Raw genomic sequence first — 22,790 nt, 5'->3', positions numbered from 1 at the left:
TTCTAAGTGAAATAGTGGATGAGCAGTTCGTCAGCAAAAATTTGGGCTAACCCCCCACTGTGTTCAGATTGGGGGGAGGGGGGGAACAGCCAAAAGTTAAAATTCACTTATAGGAGTGGGACTAATTCGCTGTGAGTTTCTAGGGGTGGCAAGAAACAATGGTGACATCTAATATGCTGTATTGTTCACTGGGGAAAAGTTTGCATAACACCATAGAAACTTTATGATGGAGGGGGAACACAAACATCGTCATTATTTGGCAGTTTTGCGCTTAAATCGGCGAAAAATGGGACTCTGACTTGGTCCAAAGTTATTCACAGTTCGGAAGCACCCCTGTCAAGATCCAGACTTCAGCGCGGCAGCCCCGTTATATCGGTGGACTTCCCTATGTCCTTGTTGTGAACTTCAAGGGAAATAGAAAAAAACGTTAAAATCTGGTTGTTTGCTATTTGATTTTTAGGAGCATTAGCAACTAAGGCCATATTGCTGCAGGATATGCGGTGGTCATTCCCTGACCTTTCCGCATCCTCCGTATTTGGTGGTGACGGGCTCGAACCCCGGTCTAATTAAAAAGCGTGTGCTACCCACTGCTGCTCCTTCCCACCTGGCTACGAAGGCGCCCTAAAATCTGGTAAATACTTGAGGAATTTCACAAAACTATGCTGACCACAATGTTCCACATATTGAGAACTTGCTATGTGCAGAAAACTTTAGCTTCATATTGGAAAAAATACACATTTTAGAACTAAAAATCAGTAGCACGAAATAAAGTGTCCACGAAATAAAGTCCGCAGTATGTACAGACACTGGGAAACTGCAGTCACCTCGGTTATTGCTGCTTCGTGATAGCAAAGTGACCAGTAATAACTAAACAACATATGCTGGACAAACAAAGCACTACACTCATTCCTGGCCTTTTATAGAGTTTTGTAACATCATAAAATCAAGGCGGAGTTTAACTACAGTAATTTTCAGGAGTCGTCCTTACATAAGTTACACCACAGGGTAGTAAGATATCTTATTACTCTGTGAGTTAGTCGGTCTCAGGCGTGTATAGCATAGTGGTATCGTCACCATCCTTCCCACACTGGGTGGAAAAAGCCCGGGTTCGAATAACGTAGATGACGCGAGGAACTTTATTGTGCTTTTTTTTTCAGTCCGTGGCTGAGTTAGTCGGTCTCAGGCGGAGATAGCAAGGTTTTTCGTCCAGCAAAGCAGGAAAATCGACCAGAGGACACACGCAATTTATAGACACAATACACATCGGTAGTTGAAAGTAGCTTTTTAGGTGAAACCTAATGTAATAGTTTAGTTACTATTACAGTAGTACAATAGTAGGCTGACTGGTCAAGCGAGAGGGTAGAGACCTGCATGGACTTCAATTTCCGTGGCAGAAGCTCGCGTGACTACTAAATACTGTGCTGTTCTTGTAAGTTCCTTTAACCTTATGTGATCATCCCGGAGTATAAACTGAACATTTATTATTATAGATTGTTTTCATCAAGAAATTTCCACATCTTAACGTTGTCAATATTTCCATCAGCTATACACTAGTCATAATTTCTTGTGCATTATGAAGAATCATAATTTTTTATTAGTATTTGAATAGTAATTTAATAGTATTTTGTTAGTATTATAATATGGACACAACAAACAAAAATATTAATGTATGTAATTAATCTAAATATCTTATATCCTTTTCATTCTTACTCCTACTGAGACTGCTTTCTTGTAATTTGCGTTCCCGAATAACCGAATCAATTTTTTATTTTTGGTTACCATTAAGAATTCCTGGTTGTGTAATTGCTATCATATTTTATCATTCTGCTTTGGACGTACAGAAAGAAGGTGAGCCGAATTGTTTATTAGGTTTATAGTTCTGTACTAAGCAAGTCTTCAGTATCCTTACATACTACATTTCCAACGTGTATAGAGGAATTTTAAGTTTGGCTTCTTTTTATTTATTTATTTTATTATTATTTTATTATTATTTTTTTTTTTTTACCCCATTTCGGTAACAAAAGGTCAGTTTACTGGAACTGGAGGGGAAAATAGCATATGTTCTTCATTATCTACCTTCGGGAAGATAAAAGGTGATGTATGAGCATGTAGCGGCAACTCACCCGATACACAATGATAACCCAAATAATTTAAATGATCTCTGCCTGCACTGCCCAGCAAATTGGGGAAATCTGAAAGAAGCCGGTTTAAACGAATCGGAAAAATGATTATATGATTCTTTTAGCAAAATATATACATTGTCAATTTTTTTTTAAAAAACACACAGCTTTTTTAGTTTATTTGGGAATCGTAAATATTCAGAAAGCATGCACTATTAGTAACTTCTCAATTTCCATTAGGAATAAGGTATTTCAATCACGTCCACAAATTGGTGGACGTGGTAAGGCAGAATAATTGTCAAAAAAACATACACCTGCTGTTTAAACTATGAATAAAACTGCAACTCAGAATAATGACTTAACAGTGCAATTATTATTTTTTACGGCAGTAGGAGCGTGCTCCTGCAAACAGTGACAAAATTAACCTATTTCATATCATAATTACCTCTTTGTTTCATCTTCCTCCTCAGAAGTTTCAACATGCAAAATACTTCTATTATTATTTAAATATCTTGCTATGTTAGTTTGCTACAGGGAAAGTAAAAAAGAAAAGAAAAAAGTCTTTTCTGCATGATTACAGCATGTCCCCTGATAAGTCATGAAATTTAAACCTTAATATTTGAGAATCTATGTATTATTTTGATTTGTGCTTACATTATATGAATGCTTGATCTTTTAGCAGTAGATTGTAATACTTATTAAGTTTATTATTTTTTTCTAATTTTTAAATTTTATACTTTTTGGCCTCTCCAGTTTTAATTAATTATGCCTAAAATGTGATGTTACCATAAAACAGAAGTATGAAACTATTAATCACAGCAAAATTCAAAAATCTATGAGCATTTGCATGAAACATTGACATTATACTTATACTATGAAGTAAAGTATTTACATATTTGAATGACAGATTACTAAATATAAAATTAAATTAATAAAATAAATAAAAATAATAAATGAGAATATATAATATTATATAAAATAATTTTTTATGTTATTGCTTTGAAGCCTGGAATGGCATGGTATGCTCAGATGCAAAAATTTTAAGCAATCAAGCCCAATGGCTTGATTGCCTAAAATCTAAATAATTGAATTTAATATAAATTCAAACATAAAAGCAAAAATATGTAACTTACCATTCTGAGTTAAATAAATAAAAAAGGATCTGCTTAGGCCCAGCAACAATGAACATAGTGCATCCACACAGGGTATATCAATTTCTAGAAAGTGAACAGCAATAAAAATTAATCTGTAGAGCAGTACTTGGGTGAGTAGAGCTGCTATTTAGAAAGCATAAGAGTAAGTAGCAGTGGAAAATTTGCAACCAGTAACTCATCTGGATTATAAATTTCTTAAGGCACTGTGAAGATACATGTTGTTACTGTTGGTTTAATATATATTATTTTTAATTCCAGGAATGGAGTGGTAGCACAATAATTTTAAATACATATACTACATACATTTGTTTTTGTTGTCCAAAGTTACAATTATCATGCAAAAACTTCAGCCAATGAACAATTAAAGTAACCTTCTAACTGCAAACTTTAGTCACAGATGTGAGATGATTGTTTGTGGTCAACTAGCACCATCTGTGTTGCAAGGATGCAGAATAAAATTAAAAAAATGCAAAATTGTGATTCATGATATAAGTATGGAGGTTACATGTCCAATCCAGGACAGCTTGCAATGTGGAGCAAAGACTTAAATCCGTGACTGTTCTGCATAATCCAGGATGTCTGGCCACTTTAGCTTAGGATGATGATGCTGTGGCAAAAAATGGTTTTTCAGAGGTTTCATAAAGGGAATTTTTTAATTGGATCGACAGCACCATTTTAGAAAATGATGAAAAGAAAAATAAAAAACAACATTTTTTTTGGTTAAGAAATGTTGATATAGAATTTGCACATGAAGTGAGTGAGTGCAACAAAGTTTGTTCCATATATTTTCACGTGAGATCAAAGAGAGCATCTAGTCATTATCTTAGTTTCAGAGAGATGTGTCAGATCTTTTAACCAAAACAGAGATGTGTTAGATGTTTTAACCTTGACAGAGGCCAAGATTCAAATCTGTAATGGAAAATGCCATCACTAAGGCCCAGAAGAGTGTGACAGGCACATGTGAGAGACATGCCAATTGCATTTTATGAGTGAGGGAATGGTGTTATCAGAATTTGTTCTACAAGATATCACTGTACAGCCTACTGCTAAGAAGTTTTAAAATTATTCAGAAGTGCAATCCACTGTAAACAACCCAAAAAATGGCAAAATGGTATCTGGCTCCTTTACCAAAACTGTGTGAATTTTGCATGTCACTTATTGTCTGGCAGTTTTTGACAAAAAAGTTCTACCGCTAAGAAGTTTTAAAATTATTCAGAGATGCAATCCATTGTAAACAACCCAAAAAATGGCCAAATGGTATCTGGCTCCTTTACCAAAACTGTGTTAATGTTGCATGTCTCTTGTTGTCTGGCAGTTTTTGACAAAAAAAATTCCCATCATGCTGCACCCACATTATTCTTGATTCAGCACCATGTTAATTTTGGCTGTTCCCAAAATTAAAACAGGGCATATAGGGAAAATGATTTGATTTCATTTAAGAAATCCATCTATTCAAAGTGCATAAAAGCTTAACAAAAGACCAATGAAAATATTTTCATCTGGTGCAGGTATGATGGAACAAGTATGCATTTGTAGAAGTAGTTTGTACTGAAAATAATAACAGTGTAAACATTTATCCTTGAGTAAAATTAGTTTTTTGCAACATTCACTGAAATTTTTGATCCAACCTTTTATATATAAGCAGGGTTTATGTATTTTTATTATTATATATATTTTTAATTTTCCCATTTATATGTTTTTAATTTTTTTTTGTAATATAAATAATTGTTCTCAAATATATAAGTAAATTTAAAATTTTGGAGCCTGAATGTTCTTATTCTTTAATTCTGTCTATTCAGTAAGAACGTCATCATCATATATCTTTTTCCAGCAAAAGGTCAATACTTTGGTGTGTTCTGACACTTACTGCTCACCTTCTTCATTTTCACCTCATCCTTTTTATACCCTTCATCATTTTCTCTTCTTGTTGATGTCTGTATCAGTAATATACAATAAAACATGGTTCTTAGCTGCCACTTTAAAACTACTTATTAAGGTTGTTTTTGTCAGTTTCTTCAAATGCTCATGCTACCCCCAGGGACTCACATCTGGTGAGTATGGGCTTGGCACACCCAGGGTCCTGAGCTGGATATCATCATTCTTTTCTTTCTTGGTGATTCCCTTCTACTTCTCTCTCTCTCTCTCTCTCTCTCTCTCTGGGTAATTCAGAATTTTTTTTTTTTTTTTCCTGGTGCAGCATAAGCCTCTGGCTTCCTTGCACCATATGGCTAATAATAATAATATTTTCTCATGAAAATCTCTGAGAGAGTTTCTTTCTTTTTCATCATGGAAGCTCAGTAAATAATCTTCTAAATTGTGAAAATATTTTTCTTTGAGTTAGTGCCCTCACAAAGAGATGCTGCATCAGGTATCACCTTTTTTTTTTTCAACTGCATAGCATTAGATCATCTTTATGAGCAAGTGTTCCAAGATGGGCCTTCCCCCCCCCCCCACACTGGCCTTAAAAAAAAAAAAAAAATCAGTAAATTTGATTCAACGTCACATTATAAATTTCCTTAAAAACAGAATTCTACAATAACCAAAACTCTTACCATGATTTTCATCATCAAATATCATAACATTGGATGATGATAATTATGTTATCATCAAACTCCACGACGTTGGGGAATAGTAAAAATTGGCAGAGGTGAGACTATCTGATATCAAAGTGCACACATTGGGATGAGAAGGGGAACTGGCTATAGATTTTATGTAACTGCTACAGATCTTTCGATAATAATTTAATAACTTTTATTTTATAATTTAATTAATATAATTAGTTCCCCAGAAATACAGAATGGCATATCTGTATTTCCAGATTCATTATGCTGAAGACGTTTTGTTCATGGATTTGAAGGGTCGCGGGGAAGGTGACCTTATCATATTATCCACAATGAATTGTGCTGAAACAAATTTCCATAAATTAGATACCAAACTATTTTAGTGCAGACCAGGAGAGGGTGAACTGTGCAAAGGCAACTCTCAAAATTTGCTTAGTATTCAAACAGGTTTGTTAGTCATTTGGTAGCTGCACTTGAAACATGGATTTGGTCCCATTAAATAGAATCATGAAGGATAACATCACAAGAAATTTCAAAGGGTGCCATTAACTACAAAAAGATGTGACATGAACTTTGGTACACCTAATTTGAGGCTGGGTATTTAAATTTCTAAGTATGTCTACACATCTCAAACATGCCCAGCTTGTTATACCCGAATGTCTATGACAGACAAACTCCACATACTTTTTTTTCTGACAAAATTCCAATTATTGGTAGATTAAACTGCTGCTCATCTTAGTTTAAACTACTGCTCATCTTAGTTTTGCTGTACGATTCCTTTTGCCTCAAAGGTGGTACTTGTGCATATGTCCACTCTGATTTTCCCTGTCAGAGACTTAGTAATTTAGAATCTCCTCTTTTTGATCTTCTCTGGCTTCAAATCTCTTCCTCTACCCCATTCTGCCAGATTCATGTTTTGCCTCTGTTTCTCCTAACTCCAATAATCACTTGGAACTTTTGACTTCCTCCCTTTGAAACATGACTCTTTCCAGTCCAATTTTCCTAAAAGTGCGGTAATTTTCCTTGGTGATTTTAACGTTCACAACTCCAGCTGGCTTCCGTTTTCTAGCTACACGGACCAAGCTGGTCGAGATGCTAAGGCGTTTGCAATTACTAATAACCTCGCACATATTGTTCCTTTAACTACCAGAATACTAGACAATCCTAACCATGCAGCCAACACACTTGAACTTTTTCTCACAAACAACCTTTCTAAGTACATGGTCGAAGTGAGTGGTCCTCAAGGCACCTCAGATCACAACTTGGTGATGGTTTCTTCTGCAATGGAGCATTTTTCTTGTGGCCATTCTCAACCTAGTGTTGTTTAGCATTACAAGAATGCAAAATTGGATGATCTGCAAGATTTGTTTTCTTCTTTTCCTTGGTCGGACTACTGTTTCAAATCTTTTGATGTCAACTTTTGCTAAGATCGTGTCAGTGAAATTATTCTTGTAGAGATGGAATCCTTTATTCCACACTCCACCTTCCTTAAAATCTCATCCTTTATCTAAACCTTGGTTTTCCAATAAATGTGCTAAGGCTGTTCAAGAGAAGAATGTTGCATATCGTAATTGGCTTGTTTCTAATTTTTCAGTTTCATTTTCTGCCTACACCAAAGCTCGCAACAATTGTAAAGCAGTTATTAATCACTCCAAACTAGAGTTTGAACAGGCTAAGAGCAGAAAACTTGCTTCTTGCCCTAATGGTAGCCGAGCATTCTGGTCTCTTGCCAAAGCTATTGGCCGCAACTTTTGTTCATTTCTTCTCCCACCTCTGTCCAAACCAGATGGTTCTGTTGCCACTTCAGCCAAGGATAAAGCTGACCTGCTAGCATCCCATTTTTCATGTATTAATGATCTTGGTAAAACACCTCCCACCATTCCCAACACGCTCCATTCAATGCCTCCTGTGGTCCTCCGTCAAAAGGATATCAGAAGGATTTTGATGAATCTTGATGCTAAGAAAGCTCCAGGTCCTGATGGTATTTCTCCACTTGTTCTCAAAACCTGTGCTCCTGAACTTATTCCTATTCTTTGCCGCCTTTTTTCACTTTCTTATTCCAAAGATGTTTTTCTTTCTGCTTGGAAATTTGCTCATATCCAGCCAGTTCCTAAAAAGGGCGACAAATCCCTCCCATCCAATTATCGTCCCATTGCAATTACTTCTACTCTTTCTAAAGTAATGGAGAAATCAATTAACCGCCAACTCTTAAACTACCTAGAAACCTTCTGTCTAATCAACGATCGCCATTATGGATTCCGTCAGTGTCGATCCACTGGTGATATTCTGGCTTATGTTACCCATTTATGGACTAATTCAATGGAAAGATTCGGTGAAACACAAGTAGTTGTGTTTTTAGTAATTGGTTATCCAGTTTTCTCTCTGATCGCTCACTGAAGGTGATGGCTCTCTGTCTTCTAACTTCTCCATTAATGCCGGTGTCCCCCTAGGTTCAGTTCTTTCCCCCACTCTTTTCCTCTTGTATATTAATGACCTTCTTCCATTGACTGGAAATCCTATCCATAGTTTTGCCGATGATAGCACATTGCATTCCACTTTCCGTTTTGAGAAACCTTGTCCTGCTCAATCAGCTTCAACTTTTCGAAAATCTGCTACCAATTCCTTAAATGCCGATCTTCAGGTAATTCTCCAGTAGGGCAAAGACAACTTAGTTGATTTCAACCCTTCTAAAACTCAGTCTTGTCTTATATCTCGAAAAAAGGATTATTCTGCTCCTATGCTTATCTTTAGTGACACTCCGATTTCTAGGCAAAATGATATATCTCTTTTGGGGATTACCCTGACTTCTAATCTCTCTTGGCACAAGCATTTTACAAATATTGCTTCCTCTGTATCTAAAAAAACTTGGTTTTCTCTTTTGCTCTCTGCGTTACTTTTCTTCCAAACAGCTGCTCACTCTGTATAAATCGCAAATCCGCCCTGCCATGGAATATTGTTCCCACATCTGGGGTAGTGCCCCCAAAACCTCTCTCAGGCTTCTTGATTCCATTCAGAAGAGGGCAGTTAGGTTAATTAATGATTCATCTCTAACAGTCTCTCCACTCGCTTGCTCATAGATGTACTGTTACTGTTTCTCAAAGATGTACTGTCTTTTTGTCATTGAAGGTCTAAACCAGAGAAATAACTCCAGGGGTTGTTGAAAATTCCACTTGCGCAATATACTTTCTTGTTACAAGCCCCCATATTCACTCTCATCCTATCTTTTTTGCCAGACAACAGTAAATTCCTTCCAAAGCCTTTTCTTCTCCCTTTTAAAGTCACTGGCTGGGTCAGTCATAATTCCAAGCATTGTCTTAGACTGTCCTTTTTTTAGGTAGTAAATCAAACCCCGAAAAGCAATATATAAATCTACAGGAATTGTACCACCAAGTATTTGGAGGGCGTTGTTTGAAACAGTCCTTGGAATATTATTGATTTTCAAAGGAACTGATCTTTGTGTGGAAATAAGTTTCTGTTTCACTTTTACCTTTGATACTTTTTGGTACCAAACACTTGCTGCGTATGATATAACAGGCAAAAATATGGTTTTATAGTAAAGTTCAAGGTTTTATTTGATAATCCCCACTTTTTCCTTGAGACTCTGATAACTGAGGCTGTGAAAAAATGGATTTTGTCCCTGAGTTTTGACACATGAGGCAGAAAACTGAGTTTATCATCTACGGTGATTCCCAGATACTTAGTTTGGGATACATATGGTATTTGGGTATTATTTAGCCAGATTCTGGGCAGTCTGTTGTGGCTAAAATGGTTCTTAAAAGTCATAAAACTGGTTTTATTGGGGGATCAGTTTGTTGACTGTAGCCCATGACATCAAGTCATCCAAGATAGGCTGTATTTTCTCTTCAGTTATTCTCCTTGTGTTTCCATCAGCAACGATCACCAAGTCATCCGCATTGGCTATCTTACTGATACCATTGTGTTCCCACGTTAACCATTGATCCAGCACAGCGTTCCAGAGGAGAGGTCCCAACACTGATCCTTGAGGGCATCCTCTTGAAATCTGAGCCCAGTACAAGATGTTTTGCCACCACCTTAATATGTCTGTCGCTAAAGTACAATCGCATAACACTGTAGATATATGCATCACACTCTGCGGATCTCAAGCTCCTGAGGGCACTTTCCTACCATAAAGTGTAAAATGCGCCCTGAAAGTCCACAAACACAGTGAATACGTATTTAGCAGGTGAGTTAGACACATAGTTGGTCAGAAGATTTATAGCGTTTTCAGTTGACCATCCTTTCTTGAAGCCGTATTGTGCTTCTGAACATAACTAATGATCTAGCATTTTTTGGATTCTTGGGGCTAACATTCGCTCAAACAATTTCCCCAGGTTTGCTAAAAGCAAAATAGGTCTGTAGGACCGTAGATCTGATATTAATTTCTCGGGCTTGTGCAGTATCTTTAGTAGAGCTATTTTCCATTGATGATCAAATATTCCTTCTAGTAAACACTTATTCATCAAATTTAAAAGAATGTGTGGAAAAAATTCAACTATGACTGTGTTCCCAATCAGGTCAATACTGGGGCATTTCTTACCATTGAGCTTTGCCACGGCAGATCCCAAATCCAGGAGTGAAAAGGGTTCAATGGCTGTTGGTCCTTCATACTTTTCATTATCATGACTTATTTGCATTTGTTCAGGTGAATCTAGATCCGATATATCTTTGGGGAATAGGTTGTTAATTATGGAATCCACCATAGACATCCAGTCTTGAGTCTCTTGACCATCTGCTTTAACTGTGTTATAAACATCTCCGCAAGCCATTTTGTTCCTTGATATCCAGTAAAGAAAGCCCCATGGTTCTTTATTTCCTATATCCGTTACAAAATTTTTCCAACAACTTTCTTTTGAGTTGGAAATTGCCTTTAAGGAACTCTAAGGAAAAACTTTTGATAGTTTTTCCTTAGAGTACTGTAAACTTCCCTGAAGGTCCGAACATCCTCGGCAGAAAGATGCCTGTGTCGCTGGAATTCTTTTCTAGCCTGTTGAACTTGCTTTCGCAGGTGGAAGATGACTTTCATCAACTGGTGAAATACCACCACTTTGCTTATTGGAGGCTTGAAGCGGTGAAACCCATGTTTAGTCACCAGAGCAAAGTTTCCGGCATCCCCCTCCCCCCATACTTCTCCTTCAACCCATGCACGGTACTAAGTACTATAGGTTTTGATACCTTTTGTATTTGGGGTTTTCATAAAAAAAAAAAAAAAAGGGTTACTTAAGTCTGAAGACCACCAAGGAACAGAAGTTCTTCTTGTCTGCTTTCTTTTGGCTGAGTACTCCATTGCCAGATACAGGTGGGTCTGGATGAAATTTGTAAATTCCATTGTCGTCATAGTGTTTAAACTATCTACAATATCTGCAGAGAAAATAATGAGAAGGTAATCTCTGAATTTGTTCCATTTAATGGTATTCATTGAGAAACATTTAAGATCGTGTGGCTGTGAATCATTATATTTTCTCGAGGCTTCAAACGAAATACAATAGCGCAGTGGTCGCTTTCACAAGGTTTGGAATAACATCCCAGTCAGTTAGAATTTCATCTATTTTAATCGTGGTAAGAGTGACATATATGTTTGATTCGCCATTCACAGTAGAGAATGTGAACGGCTTGTCAGACAAGTTTTGCACACTTAAGTTGTAGGATGAAATTCAATCCTCGAGAGCTAATCCTCTAGGGTCTGTAAAACCGCTGTGCCAGAAGTTGGATTTTGGCATTTAGATCTGCTGTTATAAGATTTTTAGAAGCGAAATTAGTGCATATATTGTCCAACCAATGGAGAGTCAATTGTATGTCTTCACTAGGCGGAAGCAACTTAAAAAAGCAACGATCAGATGCAACATAAAAATTTATGAAACGTCTAGAAATCATTAAATAGGTCACAGTGTCCATGCACAGACCTGTAATGTTGGTAACAACCAGATTATTAAATAATAATCTGGTTGTTATAATTTAATAACAACTATGGCACTTTTTGGAGGTTTGTCAAGCGAATGAATAATTCTTGCTGAAATGAGAAAACCCATAACTTTGTGAGCCCCCACCCCTTACCTGCAAAGAATGAAAGGATTCCTGTATGCAAATAATATCAAAATTATTTTCAAATGCTGTTATCCTAATCTCATCCATTCCTACTCTGCACCACTGACCATTTATCTGAAGAACTTTTATCCCCTCATATATAATATTACCTAAAATTGGATTCTTATCGGCCAATGCTGTTGCTGAATTTGAACCATTATCGCTCATGTTTGGCTCTGCTGTCCATAAGTTGTACTGCTTTTAAGTATTCTGGATACTTGGCATCCCTTACAGAATGATTGTAATCTCTACCACGTCTCTTGCAGTTGATACATTTCTGAGAGTTTTCTTTATGGGGACAATCTCTGTAGACATGACCACCCTCTGCACAGTGTCCACAAGAAACTGCCTTATGCGAACAAAATTGTGCCTAGTGGCCATACCTCAAACAACAGAAACACTTGCTTACAATCATAAACTTATGGAATCTGTGTGATAGATTCTATCGCTATCTAAAATATACCGTATCATGCGAGGACTAAATCGAACCACCCAATTAACCACCTTTGCACCCAATCCAGAACTAAATCTGAAAGTCACCTCGTCTTTAACTTCATCCTGCGAGAAACCATATCTTGATCCTTTAGTTAAAAACAGATCATAGTCTCTTTTTAACTAAAAGATCAAGTATTTCCTCCTTAGCATATTCATTAAGGACACCATATATTAACACTGTTGGATCAGATAACCGAAGTTTCTCTATTGTAAGACCTATCTCCTTCAAAGCAGAAGCAGTATAGATCCTATTAGCATCCACTAAATTTGTGGTCTCCACATCATCATCAGCCATTTTCAATCCACTGCAGGATGAAGGCCTCTCCAGCAACTTTCCAGTTCCTTTTGTTTTGAGCACTGGCCATCCATTTACTACCCACAAACTCATCAATTTCATCTATACATCTCCTCCTTTGTCTTCCAGGTTTTCTTCTAGCTCCTCTTGGGTACCATTCTGTTATTTTCTTAGTCCATCTGTCATCATGTCTCCGAGCTACGTGTCCTGCCCAAGACCATTTTAGTTCTTTAGTTTTGATAAGAATGTCCTTTGCTTGAGTTTGCTGCCTAATCCATGTTTCTCTTCTTATCTAACAGTCTGATTCCCAATATAATTCGTTCCATTCTTCACTGTGTAGTTCTCAGTTTCTCTTCCATTCTGTTGGTGAGTGCCCAAGTTTCACTTCCATAAGTCATGGTGGGGAGTACACATTGGTTCATTATTTTACGTTTCAGACAAACTGGGATATTGCTCTTCAGTATGTGACTATATTTCCTGAATGCTATCCATCCAAAATTTATTCTTCTCTTGACTTCCAGCCATTTATCATTATTACAGCTAATAACTTGTCCCAGATAAGTATATGACTCCACCTTTTCAATTACTGCTCCTTCAATCATTATTTCCCTTTCTGTGGCATACTTGTTCATCATTACTTTTGTTTTAGGCATATTCATCTTTAGTCCAAAATCCTTACTAACTGTGCATAACTGATTAAGATTTTCCTGTAATTCTTTGGTATCGTGGCTTATGATCACAATGTCATCTGCAAATCGTAAATTGTTTAGGTACTCTCCGTTCACATTGACTCCTTTCTGCGACCAGTCTAATCTTCTGAAAGCTTCCTCAAGGGCAGCAGCAAACAGCTTCGGAGATATTGTGTCTCCTTGTCGAACTCCTTTCTCAATTTTAAATTTCCTACTGTGTTTGTCTAGTCTAATAAAGGAGGTAGCACTCTCACATATTTTCTTCAAAATCATAATATATGGGGTATCAATGCCTTGTCTTTCCAGTGCCCGAAACATTGCCTTATGCTGTATGGAGTCAAATGCCTTTTCATAATCCACAAATGCCAGGCATAATGGTGTTTCATATTCATTTGCTTTCTCCATTAGCTGTGATATTACGTGAAGGTGATCCATAGTTGAGAATCCTCTCCTAAAGCCAGCTTGCTCTTTCAGTTGATTCTCATCAAGTATTCTTTCTAATCTGTTAGTAATGACTCTTGTGAACAACTTGTAGATGTGGGATAACAAGCTAATTGGTCTATAATTTCCAATTTCTGATTTATCTCCTTTCTTTATGCTGCAAAACTATGATTGCATTATTCCACTGCTTAGGCGTCACACCTTTTCTAATGCACTTTGTGAAGAGCCTTGCCAGTTTTTGTGTTGTCTCTTCCTCCCAATTTTAACAACTGTACAGTAACTTCATCTTCCTCCAGGGCTTTCTGATTCTTCATTTTCTTCAATGCATGTTCTACCTCATTAGGAAGAATATCGGGTATGTCGTATGTGTTGCTACTTTTCAATCCATCTTCCCCACTGCTGGCATCATTCCTCTGCTCCTTGTATAATTCTCTATAGTATTCTTCTGCTATTTGAATTATGCCTTCTCTGCTGTTTATAAGTACACCATCGCTATTCTTCAGTTTCAGTATCATTTGTCTTTCTGTATTACTGCTCATGGCTGCTGATTTAAATTCTTTGTTTTCCCTTAATGCTTGTTGTACTTTTCTTGTGTTAAAACTTCTTATGTCCTCTCTGAGTCTCTTTCTAATGGCTTTGCATAACTCAGTATACTCAATTTTCTCCCTGTCAGTGTTTTTCTTGCTTTTCATTTGTCGTGTTCAGTTCATCATGAGAAGTGTTTCTTGACTAATTTTTTCTTCTTTGGATTTCTTTTTTCCCTATAGGTTTCTTGGGCTTTATCACTTTCAGAAAGTTGTAATATTCCTCGTCGATATCTTGGTCCTGAGCAGTCTGCAGAAGCTCAAACTTGTTCTTAAGTTCCAGTACATACTGCTTTTTCTCCTCTTCTGTTATCTCAAAGACCTTTGTATTATTTACTCAAGTCAGTTTTTTCCTTTCCTTTCCTACATCTATATCAAGTGTACATCTTACCATTCTGTGATCACTTTCAACATTTACCTTATTCAGGACGGTAACATCATTTACAATATCTTCTGTTAGTGAGGATGAAGTTGATTTCATTAGTAGTTAATCCATTTGGACTCTTCCATGTCTACTTTCTGTTCACCCTTTTCTTGAAAAAAGTGTTCATTACTGACAGTCCTTGAGATTCTGCAAATTCCACAAGATTTTCACCTCTTTCATTTCTTTCACCAATTCCAAAATTTCCTATAGTTCCCCTTTCTGCGCTGTTTTGTCTTTTTCCAACCTTAGCATTGAAGTCCCCCATAATAATAGTGTAGTGGGTTTTCTGCTCATCTAGAAGACTCAATTTCGTTGTACATTTCTTCAACCTTTTCATCACCATGGCTCGATGTTGGTGCATAAATCATTATAATCTTTAGCTTGTACCTCTTAGAAATCTTGAGTATTAGTCTTGACACCCTTGGTGATGTACTTTTGAATTCCAAAATGTTGTTTTTAAAATCTTTATGGACCAAAAACCCAACTCCACCTTCACTCCTTTCACTGTTTCCATTGGTGTACAGCAGATTTCCACTTGATAAACTTATAAGTGATTCATTTCTTCTTCTTGTTTCAGCCAAACCGATGATATTCCAATTCACATTTTCTAATTCCTTTTCCAGCTTTAATATCCTGTCTTCACCGATGAGTGATCTTATGTTATAACAGGCCAAGTTCAGTTTCCATGCATGGCAACCTGGTTGTACCCAGAGGTTCTTAGCATCCTCTGCTTCCACTCTGATCCTCTCGCTGCCGTAAGAGGGAGAGTGAAAGCTGCTGGGGACTGAGGGCCATTTGTTTTGTCGTGCTGTCATATGCTGGAGGGTTTGGTCTTTTCCTCTTCACGCTGACCAGGCGTCTTGAAGAGAACCACTCTACACTTTCGTTGCCACCTAAGTGACGTAACAGGGCTTACCATCGAGAAGGTGTGCATGAGTGGATTTTAGGGAGGCAGGCCAACAGGACTTCTCCAAAATCTTCTGTAATAGAGAGATATTGGATCCATCAGTGTTTTAGGCTGAGTGTCTGATAACACACAGGATACCTGTTCCCCTCTAATCCCCAGGTCTCCACAAGGATCCCCCTATTTCTAAGGAGGCGGATACCTTTTACTTTCATCTGCTTGTGGTCACGCTTAATGACTTGTGTCACCTTCTGCTTTATATCCTGACTTGATCTCAAGGAAGAGTCCTCAGTAGGCCTGGAAATAGATTCTGAGGATCAGGCACACCTCTAGGAACTGATAAGGATCTATCCCAACTTTGCACTGTCAGTCTTCTGTTTCGACCTTGGTTTATTCTGGTTGACAACAGGATCAACCCACTTGAGATCCTTCCGCAATACCTCTGCATAAGACTTCTTATGAAGTTCAATCTGACAAGTACAATATGTACATAAGGTATAAGGTATGTTCGTGTCAGACGGCACCTGGGATTTCTCCCATCTCCGCGTGTGTTTCGCTGTATCAAGGACAGTACACTGTCAAGCCAGAGACTTGAAAGTGTGTGTGGGTCGTGTCTGTGCAGTGTGATATGTTGTGCCCATTGTTTATCCGGCTTATTGGCCGCCAGGCCCCTAGTGGGGCCCGACGTTGCCCATACCCTGCCACGTGGAGGCTAGCCGGGTGTATCCAGTATCGCAACAATTTGCTCTGGCAGGTCCTGCCACCTAGTTTCCTGGGATTTCAGTGGCTAGGGCCTATTTAAAAAAAAAATAAATAAATAAAATAAAATAAAAGTTTATGCATTTGACATTAATGCTTAATGGGATTGCTGTTAGGAAATCGCTGGTTAGGGTTGAACACTAAAGAGATGTGTTAAAGGCCAAATAGGTCGGGCAAAATTTTGATGTTATTAAATTTAGACATGTAATGCTAGATAAAAGCTGATAGTGTTAGATATCTAGAGATTTGCACAAAACCGGTAGAATTTAGACGTTGGTTATAATTTGGCGGCATTGTTAAGGGGTGTACTCGGTCGATTTAGTGAGAGAGAGGGGGGAGATTGAAGACTGGGGAGGAAACAGATAGAAGAATAGGGACGGATAGAGTAGGCATCCCCAAAGAGGTCAGTGGAGACGAGCCCCACCAGGCGAAATATGGGGGGTAGGCAGGGAGGAGAGGAGACAGAGGTCCATCTCCTCCATTCCCTGCCTGGGGATGGGGTTTTAAAGGGAACCAGGTTAGAGTACCCAGTTCGGATCGCCAATGGTGTGTTGGCAGCAAAGCCGCAGAATGTCTTCGTCGGTGTCTTGTCCAAGGAGTGTCGAATCCGGTATGAAGGTCCAGCTGCCCATCCCGCTCTGGGGGTGGGATATGTTAGCTGGCAGTGGGGAACCTACCAGGTGAAGGGGGGGAGAAGCACACATTTGCTTCATTCGGAATGGGCATTCTCACTCTACTTGCATTCTTTTTTTTTTTTTTTTATTTTATAATTTTTTTTATACTTTTTTCTTATTTTATATATTTTTTTTATTTATTTATTATTATTTTTTTTTATACTTTTTTCTTATTTTATAATTTTTTTTTATTATTATTTATTTATTATTTTTTTTTTATACTTTTTTCTTATTTTATAATTTTTTTTTTTTTTTTTTTTCACTCAACTCATTCATCTTTTTCTCACACACCAGGAGGGGATGCAATGATGGGTAGCGTAAATTTAAATACTAATTAAAACCAGGGTTAGTGTGTACTTAACTTAGCATTTGTGTTCTTTTCTCTCACGCTTGCACTTTTATTCATTCTTCTAGTTCTCATCTCATTTATTCGACTCTTTCTTTCTGCACTGCACTCTCTGGGCACCGCAACTTACTGTTATTCTTCAGTTGTGGTGCAGGCCTAGCTGCAAGGTTTTTTTTTTTTTTTTTTTGCAGGCCAGGGGAGAATGCAGTGATAGTGTTTATGTGGTTTGTAAATGTTTGTTGGTACAGTATATATAAAGTAATGTAAGTTATTTTTAACTTTGTATTCTTTCGGCCAATTACATTTGCTCTTCTGCTCACTCCCGTTCACTTTCTCTGCATGCATTCCCATCCCCCTCCCCTACATTGGTTTGGGGCCTCAGGTTCCTACACATGGCATGGTAGTCATGGGGAGTTTTGTTATGTCAGGTTTCTGTCAGGGTGCAGAATACTGCTATCCTAACGGTTTTTAAGTCATTATCTGGGCGTGGTGGGAAACTTGGGCAATTTTACTATTGATTATTGTTTAATTGCTGGGGGGCTGAAATTGCTCTGCGCATTTCGAAAACTTTCTGTGTGAAAGATGTAAAAGCTTTATAATTTTGCTCTTCTATGATGAAGAGATGTTCTTCTCCCCTGGGAAGGGGACCAATCTGTGCTATTAGCTCTGTTCTGGGGATGTCATATATTATACATTCATAGAGAATGTGTGCCCAGTCTTCACTTTCGCCACAGGTGCAGTTTGGGTCATCGGTCAGGCCTAAGGAGGTTAGTTTCGCCTTTAGGGAGCCGTGCCCTGTCAATATAAATGTTGTAAAAAGTCCAGGGGCATACCACTTATGTGGCTTTGGGCTAACCATTGACACCAGTGGCAGAAACCGTTTGGTGACCAGACCTCTGGTTTCCTGCTCCCACTTTGTTTGCCATAGCTCGTGGAGCTTTGTGGCTATTCTTTTTCTTTCATCATTGAAGGTATTGGTTGTATCAAGGGCTATCCCCAGAAATTCTGTGGGTATGCCCTTTTTAAATCTATAATATAAGCCTCTTTTGGATACTTCCAGGTAAAGTGGGAGAGTTCCGGCCAGCAACTGTAGTGCAGGTGTGCTTACTGTGTGACATGCTCTGGTAATAGTGAGTAGTATGGTCCTTTGTATTGATTCTAATTTATTCCTATTTCTTACTATGGCCGAGCGGATGAACCACGCACCGGCTCCATAGGTGATAACAGGCAGGAACATTGCACGGTATATGATTGCCAAGGTCTTTCTTTTGAGTCCCCAGTCTGCTCGACTGATCCTGGCAATCATACCTGCATAATTTCGCACTTTCTTCGCCAAGTAAATCAAATGGGGGTAAACAAGTTAATTTTGAATCAAAGACCACTCCAAGATATTTTAGTTCTGTTACCATTTTTATAGTGATTGTGTTAATTTTGATTTGTGGACGTCTTCTCATGTCCAAATTACCTTTTAGAAGTATTTGTTTGGTTTTTTCAGGCGATATTTTGAGCATGTGCATTTGTGCCCACTCCTGCAGCTGCAAGAGAGCGGCATTTGATCTTTGCTCTACAACCACTCGTGAGTTGCCTTTTACAAGGAAAATCACGTCATCTGCAAAGGCCAGGCTTTCCACGGGGCCCAGATCCAAGGCCAGAAATTCATCCAGAACAATGTTCTAAAAGAAAGGGCCAAGGATTGATCCCTGCGGGCAGCCTTTATTCACAGGGCGTGTCAATTCCTGGAACCTTGTGCGTACTGAGACACTTCTGTCTGTAAGGTAGCTGTTTATTACCTTATAGAGGTTTTGTGGGGCATTTGCCTGGCGAAGTCTCCTAAGGACACTAGGCCACCACAGTGAGTCAAATGCCCCAGCAAAGTCAATGGAGATTGCCAGCATATATTTCTCCTCTGTGTTTTTAACTGTTGTCAGTAGGTGGTGCATGGCATCCTCCGTAGAATTGCCCTGCTTAAAACCATACTGATTGTTGGAATGCAAGCCTGCTTCTGTGTAATATTGAGCTAATCTGCTGTATATTAATCTTTCGTATATTTTCCCTAGTACAGGGAGTAGGGCTATTGGTCTATATGATTTGGGATCAGTAGGGAGTTTTTCAGGGTTTTTCAGGATTAACCTTAACACAGCTTGTTTCCATATTTTTGGGAATATACCTTCTGTCATACAGTTATTATATAGTGCTATTAATTTATCTGGTGCTATTTCTGCTAATATTTTGATAATCTCAACCTCTAAGAGGTCAAAACCTGGGCATTTATTGTTTTTGGTTTTAGATAGTGCTATTTCTAAGTCTTGTATAGTGAACAGAGGTTCAATATTGGCATTGTCATATTCAGTGTTTTCGTTTATAATGTCGAGCTGGGTGGGGGAATGATTTCCAGTTTCAGTCTGAATGATACTGTCTAGGATGTTATTTACAGAATCCACCCAATACAGGGTTGGGGTTCCATCTGGTTTGACAGTAGTTTCTAAGACATCTCCTCTTGGCAGCTTGTTGGTCACTATTCTGTAGACAACTCCCCAAGGGTTATTGTTTCCAGTAGTTCCCACCAAGTGCTTCCAGCATTCCTTTTTCTTATCTATTATGAGGGCTGTATACTGATTCCTGTGAGTTTTATAAGAATCTCTCAGTGCATCCACCTCATTTTGTGACCAAGATGTTCTGGCTCTTTGAAAATGTCTCCGTGCCTGGTGTACCCTACTTCTGAGTATAGTCAGTTCGGGGCACCACCAGGGAACTGTCTGCTTCCTCGGTTTTTTCCGTGGGATAGACAGGGTTGCTGTTTTTGTTAAAATGTTTGTCATAGTCAGTGCTTGCTCGTCCGGGCTACAGTTGCCTGATCTAGACCACTCATTTTCCTGTTTTTGCAGCTCAGCTGCTGTATGTTCTGCAAAAATCTGCCAGTTTGCCTTTTTAAGGTTATACCTTTTGATATCCAACAGAGAGTGTTGGGTTGTTTGTAATTGCCTGTTTAGTTTGAAGGAAATGGCTCTGTGATCTGATGTGGTCCAGGCTGGCTGGACACACCAGTCTGTGATTTTATAAGCTATTGAATTGGTGGCAAGAGTGATATCAATGTCACTCTCCCACATGGTACTGCTAAAAGTTGGGAGGTTATTTGGTTGGTTTAGCACTTGAAAGGGTGAGGTGGCTATATAGTCTGAAAGTATCTGGCCGTTGTGAGTTCCTGCTCTGTCTTCTGTACGGCTATGCCATAAGGCTGACCGGCAGTTGACATCAGCACACACTATTATATTTGCAGTAGGTAGCAAGTTTGTGACTACTTGTAGGTATTCAATAGTTGGATTTATATCTTCACCTGGTCTGGAATATAGTGAAATAATGTAAAACTGTCCTACAGCACTGGTAATATGGGCACACACTCCCACTGGGGAGCAGAGGTGACCCACCTTTGTGACTGTAAGGTCAGTATTTTTAACTACTATTGCTGTGGAAGGGACACCTGAGGTGTATTCTATTATTTTATAGTCTCTTGGGTATCCCTGAACTCTACCCATATGTGCGTAGGGCTCCTGGAGTACCAAGATATCTATATTATTTTCTTCCAATTTGAGTTTGATCTGATCTACAACGGCTCTTGCTCTTTGAGCATTCAATTGGACAAGATTTAGAGCCCTAGTCACATTTATGTTTTCAATCTGGCCCATAGTTGGTCCTAGATTGTATAAGTTTTGCCATTTTTTTATAACTGGGGCATTTATCATCCCTGATACTATGTGTATAGTCAGTCAGCCGTGCTGCCTTGCAGGTAGCACATTTTGGCTGCTGAGACTTATTTTTGCAATTTTTGTAATCGTGGCCAGTGACTGCACAGTGACCACCAGACAGGTTCTTTCTGAGTGCAGTCTCTGGCAATGTGACCATATTTATGGCAGTTAAAGCACCTTTGGATAGGGAAATGTTCTCTAAATCTATGACTGGTCCAGCCAGCATAGATTCTCTGTTGTCCCTGCAATACCTTCCAAATTTTTGGTGTAATTTCTGCAATTAGTACAATGTGTACATCATATTTCAAGCTATTCCTAACTGGTCACCTGGGCCTTAGCCCATCTACCAATATTTCATAACTGTTTATTTGTTACAATTTTCTTAGGTCAATCAACCTCAACAAAACAACAATTACAAAGTCTAACTTGACTTATGACAACAAATTAAAGAAAGCACAACCTTTAGCCTCGCGGGGGAGACGGCATCTCCACCCCCCTCACGAGTTTCCGTCCCCACCACGAGGAGGTAGGTTGCCCTATCTAGCAAACATTGTCTGACACCTCTCAGACTAAATAATAATACAATTTTCTTTCAATACAAATTGATCTTACAAAATTATCTCACAATCAATGCATACACACACCGGTCCGGTCCCTGCAAACCCCAACACAGACGCCACTGTGACTGACGACCCCAGTCACCGCTGGGAGAAGTCTTTTTTCCAATCACTGGAAGAGGAGAAGCCCCCCGCATGACACCACTAATCCTGTTCTGTATGTCTCTTTAGGGTATCAACCGCTTTTAGATATTCTGGACATATCCGATTATTAGCATCATGCTCAGAAGGCATCCTCCTCCGCCAACAATTTACACATTTTGGAGCTTCTGCTCTTTGTGTACAAGACTTGAATGTATGTCCACTCCCAGCACAGTGACTGCAGAACTCGCCCGCGTCACAGTACCGGGCCACATGGCCATACGCCATACATTTGTAACATTGTGTTGGAGTCCACAACTCCCGGACACGGTGTGAACTCCAATTTAAAAATACTCTAGAACATTTCAACAAGTATCTTCGTATGCGTGGGGAAACCTCCACCACTACATTATATCCTGAGGAATTCCTTGCTTTATTCTTTGCTAGTATTTTTATTTCAGAGAGCACTTGGTCCTTATTGTCAAATCCATCCACCAAATTCCTTTCCCATAATTCATTATTAAAGGACTCACGATCTACATCTGAACTAACGTCGAAAATAACCAGTCTTGGAAGTCGGCGAAGGGGCCTTTCTACCTCCATTCCGAACTTTTGCACCTCCGTGCATTCTTCAATTTTCTTAACGTCCAGCTCAGAAGCAGTTTCGATCATAACCCTTTTGTTTCGTATGGGACGAACTGATACTACCTTGACATTAGTTAAAACCGGTGCAACTCGTGCCATTAACTCGGTCTTTACTTGGTCACTGGTATTATATCTATCCGCATTAGCCTTCACTAT

At 38.6% G+C, this 22,790-nt stretch overlaps 1 protein-coding gene across 1 annotated transcript in view; it reads left to right on the top strand.

Moving 5' to 3' along the window:
* Positions 1-1,994: 1,994 nt before the first annotated feature.
* LOC150081912 (uncharacterized) overlaps positions 1,995-22,790 on the top strand; it is a 36,582-nt gene continuing 15,786 nt past the window's right edge. The window contains exon 1 of the mRNA XM_090380363.1: positions 1,995-2,093. The gene's annotated coding sequence lies outside the window, so the exon portion shown is untranslated. The remainder of the gene's footprint in view (positions 2,094-22,790) is intronic.

The sequence above is a fragment of the Mastigoproctus giganteus genome, chromosome 8 (genome assembly GCF_048544385.1).
Source record: "Mastigoproctus giganteus isolate SK-2022 chromosome 8, ASM4854438v1, whole genome shotgun sequence".
NCBI classification, from domain to species: domain Eukaryota; kingdom Metazoa; phylum Arthropoda; class Arachnida; order Uropygi; family Thelyphonidae; genus Mastigoproctus; species Mastigoproctus giganteus.
The sequence above is the reverse complement of the archived record's forward strand: the minus strand, read 5'-3'. Positions and strand labels throughout refer to the sequence as shown.